This window comes from Pistacia vera, unplaced genomic scaffold (genome assembly GCF_008641045.1).
Source record: "Pistacia vera cultivar Batoury unplaced genomic scaffold, PisVer_v2 Contig539, whole genome shotgun sequence".
NCBI lineage: Eukaryota > Viridiplantae > Streptophyta > Magnoliopsida > Sapindales > Anacardiaceae > Pistacia > Pistacia vera.
The window spans coordinates 1562711-1570990 of record NW_022196378.1 but is presented as its reverse complement, the minus strand read 5'-3'; the positions used below and the strand labels follow the sequence as shown (position 1 = coordinate 1570990).

General features: G+C 40.4%; 1 long non-coding RNA gene across 1 annotated transcript; it reads left to right on the top strand.

Moving 5' to 3' along the window:
• The first annotated feature begins 4719 nt into the window (after window positions 1-4719).
• LOC116107522 lies at window positions 4720-7681 on the top strand. The gene is made up of 3 exons (XR_004124476.1): window positions 4720-6173; window positions 6858-6974; window positions 7399-7681. It is a non-coding gene; the product is annotated as an uncharacterized LOC116107522 (long non-coding RNA).
• The last annotated feature ends 599 nt before the right edge of the window (window positions 7682-8280 follow it).

Here is an 8280-nt window from a genome sequence, read left to right as displayed (position 1 = left end):
CTAGGGTGTGGTAAAGGAGGTATTAAGTTGATTCCTATAGGTTTTGTGGGAGGTCTCCAGCTCCTCGAATTGCTGGAAGTTGTTCTGGGATCACTCTTCTTGCTACTGATATTTTTCTTTCTGTTTCAATATTAACTTTCAGCTTAAATCCTTTGAGTGTTATTTCCTTTTAGCTCTTGTGTGTGTGTTGGAATTGAGTTATTTGAGCAGGTGGTTCCATCAATTTGGTATCAGAGCCAGGCTGGGTAATGGTAACGTCCAAAATGGAGAATAGAATGAAAAATGTTGAAAAGGAGATGAGGAATGTAAAGGAAGATATGGGCATAATGAAAACTGATTTGGGTAGTGTCAAGGAATACTTAACAGAGATGAGAGAATAGATGAGGCTAAGGGAGGAAAAACGTTACCAGGAGAAAATGTCTGAAACTTCAGAAAATCAAAATTCCAGCAGAGACAAAGGAAGTGAACGAAATCAGAGTGGGAAAGACGACAAAAAAATTTGCAAGCTCGAGCAACCCATTTTTAACGGGGATGATCCGTTTGGCTGGACTTTCAAGGCCGATAGATATTTCACCATTAATTGTTACGAAGAGAAGGAGATGGTGGAGGCAGTAGCCATGTGCATGGAAGGAAGAGCCCTAAACTGGTATCAATGGTTGGAATCCAGAAGACCAGTTCAGAGCTGGAAAGAATTTAAAGTGGCTCTAATTGACAGGTTCAGACCATCATTTCAGGGTATAGCCTGTGAGACATTAGTAGCACTAAGGCAGACTGCGTCGGTGACAAAATACCGTGAAGAATTTGAAGCTCATACAGCTCTGTTGAAGGAAATAGGAGAAGAGATGTTGATGGGAATTTTCATCAATGGTTTAAAAGAAGAAATCAGGGCTGAGCCGTGTATTTTACAGGCCAAGGATTTGGGTGAAGTGATGGAGCAGGCCCATTGAGTTGAAGAAAAAAATTTGGGGCCCAAGCTGACTAGAGCCCAAAACAATAAAGGAGAAGCTTATTCACAGGTCACACCAAGCCCAGAAAGTGGGCAACCCAATTTATGGTTCAACGCAAACAAAAACCCAGGTGAAAGTCTCCTTGCGTCAACGAGATCCAGCGACAGAAGAGAAACACCTCCATCGACGACAGCTTCGAGCTCCAGAGGCGAGAACTTTCATCGTCTAACAGAAGCAGAAATCCAACTCAGAAGAGAGAAGGGCCTTTGTTTTAGGTGTGACGAAAAATTCAGCCCTAACCACCGATGTAAGAGCAGATCTCTGCAGGTCTTATCAGCTTGGGAAGAGGAGGATCCAAAGAAGGGAGAAACAGTTCCAGATAATGACGAAGAGCCCAATACTGAAGGTAATCCTCTGGCACTATCCATGAATTCTATCGTGGGAATCACCTCTAACAAAACTCTGAAAATAAAGGGGGAGATTGAAGGAGTGGGAGTTATTGTGTTGGTTGACAGTGGGGCATCCCACAATTTTATTTCTCAAGAATTGGTACGTAAACTAGACATGCAAATTGAAACAGGAAAAAAGTTTGGAGTAATGGTGGGTAAAGGTGTCGACAGTACCACTGGAAGTTCAAGGTGTCAGGATTACACAGGATTTCTTCCCTTTTGACTTGGGAGGAGTTGATGTGGTCTTAGGGGTGACTTGGTCGAGCTCCATAGGTGATGTCTGTGCAAACTGGAGAAACCTAACAATGAAATTCGAATGGGAAGGTAGAAAGGTTAACTTACAGGGAGATCCATCCTTGGTGAAGACAGTGATCTCTCTAAGGGCCATGTTAAAGTCACTCCAGTCCTCGGAAGGAGGTTATTTAGTCGAATTCTATGCTATGGAAGGAGAGCTAGAATCAGATGAGGAACCTACAGATCCTAGGATTTTGTCATTATTGGAAGGTTGTAACCAAATGCTTGACCAACCTACTAAGCTACCCCCAGACCGTCAGCATCACCATGCCATAGTCTCGAAGGCAGGAGCTTGACCACCCAATATACGCCCTTATATATACCCCTATTTCCAGAAAAATGAAATAGGAAAAATCGTTGGAGAGATGTTGGTAGCAGGAATCATCCAACCTAGCACTAGCCCTTTTGCCAGCCCAGTATTATTAGTAAAAAAAAAAAAGGATGGGAGCTGGAGGTTTTGTGTTGATTATAGGGCACTCAATGAGATAACTATTCCCAATAAATTCCCTATACCCACCATCGAGGAGTTGCTGGATGAATTAGCTGGAGCTGTGTTTTTTTCAAAGATTGATCTCCGATCGGGTTACCATCAGATTCGAGTGAAAGAGGAGGATATTCACAAAACAGCCTTCTGAACTCATGACGGCCATTACGAGTTCTTAGTAATGCCATTTGGTTTAACTAATGCGCCATCAACCTTTCAAGCACTGATGAATACCATTTTTAAACCTGTTTTGAGGAAGTTTGTGTTGGTTTTCTTCGATGACATTCTGATTTACAGTCCTGATCTTGATTCTCATGTGTTCCATCTTGAACAGGCCCTTAAGATTCTACAGGACAACAAGCTGGTAATGAATAGGAAGAAGTGTCTGTTCGGTCAGCAGAAGCTGGACTACCTAGGCCACATAATTTCAGCACAGGGAGTAGGAGCTGATCCACGCAAAATTGAGGCAATGATTGAATGGCCTGTGCCGACCACTGTGAAGGGGTTACGAGGCTTTTTAGGTCTCACTGGGTATTACCGGAGGTTCGTCAAGGGATATGGCAGTATTGCACAGCCACTTACTGAATTGCAAAAAAAGGATGCATTCCGTTGGAATGAGGGAGCTCAAAGGGCATTTGATAGACTTAAGGAAATCATGACTACAGTGCTCGTACTTGCCGTCCCAAATTTTACACTTCCTTTTGAAATTCAGACGGATGCTTCAGGTCACGGAATGCGTGCAGTTTTGGTCCAGCAGTCCAGACCCATAGCGTATCTAAGCAAGGCCTTCTCACCACAAGCACAACAGAAGTCCGTATACAAACGGGAACTAATGACAATCGTTTTTGCAGTACATAAGTGGATCCATACTTATTGGGCAATCGATTCATCATCAGGATTGACCAAAGGAATCTACAATTTCTGACGGACCAGCGAATAAAAACCCCGGAACAGCAAAAGTGGCTGTCTAAACTAATGGGGTACTCTTTTGACATTCACTACTGGCCGGGAAAAACAAACACAGTAGCAGATGCTTTATCACGGAGAGGGGAAGGACTAGATTTGAATACCATTTCAGTCATCCAGTTTACAAAGTACGCAGAGTTAGCCACGGAAGCACACCAAGATCCCAAGTTACAACCTATCATTCAGGATCTTCTCTTTGATCCTAACAGCCGCCCACACTATAGACTTAGGTAGGGGTGTCTCCTGTATAAAAACAGAGTTGTCCTACCAAAAAACTCCAGGTTTATAGCTAAACTTTTGGCAGAGTTCCATTCCAGCCCAAGTGGGGGACATTCGGGGTTTTTCAAAACATACAAACGGGTGTCAAACATTGAGTATTGGGAAGGGATAAGGCAAGATATTCAAGAGTTTGTAAAGGCTTGCACTATCTGCCAAGTCAATAAATATTCAGCCCTCAAGCCAGCAGGGTTGCTGCAGCCCTTGCCAATACCGGAGCAGGTTTTTGACAATTTGACGATGGATTTTATTGGTGGTTTACCACGAGCAAAAGGTTTTGATAGCATTCTTGTGGTGGTTGATCGGCTCACTAAATATGCCCACTTCATCCTCTTGTCTCACCCATTTAATGCAAAAGAGGTTGCTACGATATTCATGAGGGAAATTGTTAAGCTCCACGGGTTTCCCAAGTCCATCGTGTCCGACCGAGATCGACTCTTTATGAGCCAATTTTGGCAAGAAATTTTCAGGGCAGCAGGGACCTCTCTCAAGTTCAGTTCCACATACCACCCCCAAACGGACGGCTAAACGGAAGTGGTTAGCAGAGGCCTATCTGTGATGCTTCTGCAGTTCCCAGCCTAAACAGTGGCCAAATTGGCTCTCTTGGGCGGAGTTTTGGCACAACACAACCTACCATCATTCCACAAAAATGACACCGTTTAAAGCTCTTTACGGCAGAGACCCCCCACTCCTTCTCAAGATGATCGATTACCCTTCCTCAGTGGAAGATGTGAACCATCAGCTCACCCACCGCAATGCCATTATTACTGAACTTAAACACCACTTGGAATCCCCTCAAGGGCACATGAAAGCGCAGGCTGATAAGCATCGCCGAGACATCAGTTTTAATCCAGGGGATTCTGTGTACCTAAAACTGCAGCCCTATAGGTTTAGGTCATTGGCCAAGAAATTAAATGAGAAACTCAGCCCTTGGTTCTATGGCCCATTCAAAGTGTTAGACAGAATTGGTATGACAGCTTACAAACTGGACCTGCCCCCTACTACCCGTATTCATCCGGTGTTCCATGTGTCCCAGCATACATACCTCTGTTCCAGTTCAACCACTTCCTAATTTTCTCACCGAAGAGATGGAACTACAGGTTCAACCCCAAGCAGTCCTGGCCACGCAATCCCTACTTGATGGCACCAAAGAGGTCCTCATTCAATGGCAGGATCTGCCCCCCTTTGAAGCTACATAGGAGTCCTTCGCCGTCATCAACACACAATTCCCTCAATTCCACCTTGAGGAAAAGGTGGCTCTCCTGGGGGGGGGGGGGAAGGAGGATTAGGAAAGGCACTAAGAGAACAAGGGTGTGAGTAAGGGTTGTTACAGCAAGGGGAAAAAAGTGTGTGAAGTTTGTTACAGGATTCTCATGCATGTGGCTGGATAGAATAAAGTTGTTAGGAGAGGGTAGTATAGGAAGTAATTGGGTATAAATAGCTAGGGTGTGGTAAAGGAGGTATTAAGTTGATTCCTATAGGTTTTGTGGTAGGTCTCCAGCTCCTCGAATTGCTGGAAGTTGTTCTGGGATCACTCTTCTTGCTACTGATATTTTTCTTTCTGTTTCAATATTAACTTTCAGCTTAATTCCTTTGAGTGTTATTTCCTTTCAGGTCTTGTGTGTGTGTGTTGGAATTGAGTTATTTGAGCAGGTGGTTCCATCAAGGACTGTGTGTGAAGAACTTGGTTCAATTGCGGCAATTTATGGAAAAGTAAGTAACTTGGAATTTGGTTAAGAAAGAGTGATGGAGTTGTTACATTGAGTTGGATTCCCATCATCATTAGCTATGCAGCTTTCTAACTGCCTGACCAGACATTACTAGGAACGTAATCATAACCATAAACACAACATATTATTATTTAATTATTTTAATAGCGGGGTTCAAATATAAGATTGGCTTGGGTACCATTTAGATAACAGTTTAACCCAAAAGATTAAGTTTATAGGTAAAGGTTGTTTTTACTGATTCATATAAAGTTGTTGGTGCTGTCTTTCTTGAGTCCTCTATGAAGACACTAAGGTCCAATATAGTCTGGGAGTTTTAGAATTAGAAATGGGGAGGAATCAATCTTTTTAGTGGCTAGATCTCCAGTGTCTGAGCGTTCTTTGCACTTCCCAGTTGCTAAACATTCATCTAGGTTATTCATTAATTAACCATAACTACAGACGACAACAATAAATACAACAATTTTTGCATACACAACATGCTATGATTTAATTAACACAATAAGTGGAATTGAACATAGGAGCACTTGGTCAACATAGCTCTAATACTATGTTAGTTAACCACTTAACCTAAATACTTAATAGTTAAAGGCCCAACAGAGTATTTCAGCTCAAATATAAATCAAGCTTAAATTCGGCTTAGACATTTGACTTGGCTTTATTTGCATATTCGACCTTGGTTCAATTCTGTCTGTTTGAGTTAGGATACTAAGAATGAAGCACCCATAATTGTAACAATATACTATGGAAAACTGGTTGATTGTTGCCTCATAATGCTAGTTCATGGTTAGGAGAAAGCCAATAACTAGGTTATTATAACCTGATGATGATGATTCCAAGCATCACTTGCAGTTATATTTTCTCCTTGTAAGTTCTTTTTTATATTTTTCTTTACATTTGTATGAATTGTTTTAATAACATATAAAATTCACCTTTGATCTGTGAACAAAATGAGTTTGGGATCTGGGAGATCTTTTTGCCTAACAATGCTGATGGGTCACCACCAATTCCCCATGGTTCTCGTGTGAAGGTAACATTTTATTTGGGAAAAGTTTTAGTTTGGCTCTAAAATTGTTTTTATTGCTACGAATGGGTTTGTGCTTTGTTTTTCCTTTTCCTCTTCTTTCCTCGCAGCATACAAATGTGTTTCTCTTCCCTCATAAGTGAAATTTTTATTTACTACTTTAGTTGCAGAAATGATTTCTCTACTATTGGTCTAGATTAATAAGTACTGTAGTTTAAGTTGCAGAATTGCTTTTAACAAGTTCTCCCAGTGATCTCAACTTTTGCAAAATGAGTTCATAGGCTGCACAAATATTTTCCATGGAAAGTTTTTTGTGGAGTAACCATAATCTCGAAAGTATCAGCTAATAGGGAATGGACCAACTATAATATTTAAACTCATAACAGTTCTCATATGTTCTGATCTTGATGCTTGCTATCATTTTTTTAATCAAACCTGGGGGTATAAGGGATAGATAGCTATGGTTTTGATATATTTTGATATTTTTCTTTCTAATTGTTACATGTACGTTTTAGGTAGGTACTCAGTATGGTTTAGTACATAACTAATATATTGTCTTGTTCTATGGCTTGATGCATGTTCTCTTACCTTTTCTTATTCTTTTGGGCTCTTTTAATTGGGTCAATTATCCTGAACCTTAACTCTGGTAGTTATGCTCTTAAAGTTTACTTCTCATCTTTTAATTTGTAGATTCGAATGGAGACACCATCTGGCATTAAAGATTCCATACCTGCTTGGATCAATTTCTCTGTACAAGCTCTAGGTGAAATCCCGTACAGTGGTGTATACTATGATCCACCAGAAGAGGTATGGTTCTGTAATCTTTTATTTCTCTAGGTTTGCCAAAACATTTCTGAGAAATTTATGATTTAGGCATGTCTAAGAATCTTTTTAGTATAAAAGCAAGAGTGATTTCAAATTCAGCAATAACATTAGGAAGGATTTATGTATAGTTTTTAAATAATTGTGTAATTTTGAGTATGCTATATTACACAGAACTCTTACCATACCATAACATTGACACCTGTGGAGATGCACTTTGTTAAACATAAGATTGTGTATCATCAGTGAATTTTATATTTTTAGTATATGGGCTTCCATTTATGTTCTTAGATGAACTAACAGATGCTATTATATAAAGTTCATTAAACACTCGATACGATGAACTGGAAGATGTTAGTCCATTTATATCTGCTACTCCTTATATTGTTAATGTTAATCTTTCTTGTAGGAAAAGTATGAGTTTCAACATCCTCAACCTAAGAGGCCGAAATCACTTGGAATTTGTGAGGCACATGTTGGAATGAGTAGCACAGTGTGCATCTCCTTCATTCTCCTAACTATTATTCAATGCTTCTAGCGCTTGCTATATGTTAGCTTTGAGTCCTCAATGTCAAAACTGCTGGATCTTGTTTCTTGATGTATAACTGAATGCTACAATATGTAGGATCGCATCTTAAAAAGCATGTTAAGCTTGTGTTAGAAGTTTGCAAGTAAAATGGTTTTGTGGTGATCATGCACTCCATGATGGTTAGTTGGGCCGCATAACACAACCAATCTAAACTAAGCTTGCATAAACTCGTAAGAGGAAGCATCTATGACTGACATATGGCATTCTTTGAGGAAGAGAAATACTGGCCTTGCATCCTATTTTATTGAAATCCAAGTTTGAAGAATTTTAGGTTCCAATTAACTTGCAGATATAGATGCTCTATTAGGTGGAATTTTAGGTGGAAAGCAATTGGCTATAAGCTAACAACATGAAAACCTTAACTATTATCATACCCGTTTTAACAACAGAAAAAAGAAAATCCATACAGCAAAAAGGAAAAGTGCTACAGACACCGGGCTTTTACACTGAAATTTTGTACTAGCCTACGTGTTCCTGACTCAGAATCAAATTTTTTCTAGTGAATGGCCGTCCATAAAATATGGACGGCCGTTCACTTACATGGACCCCCGTCTATATAATATGGACGGGGGTCCATTTACTACGGACGGGCGTCCCCATTTAGAGAACGCCCATCCATCAGTAAATTGAATAAAAAATATTAAAAAAATTAGGGACGGTCGTTCATAGGTTATGGACGGCCATCCATAAATATTGGACGGG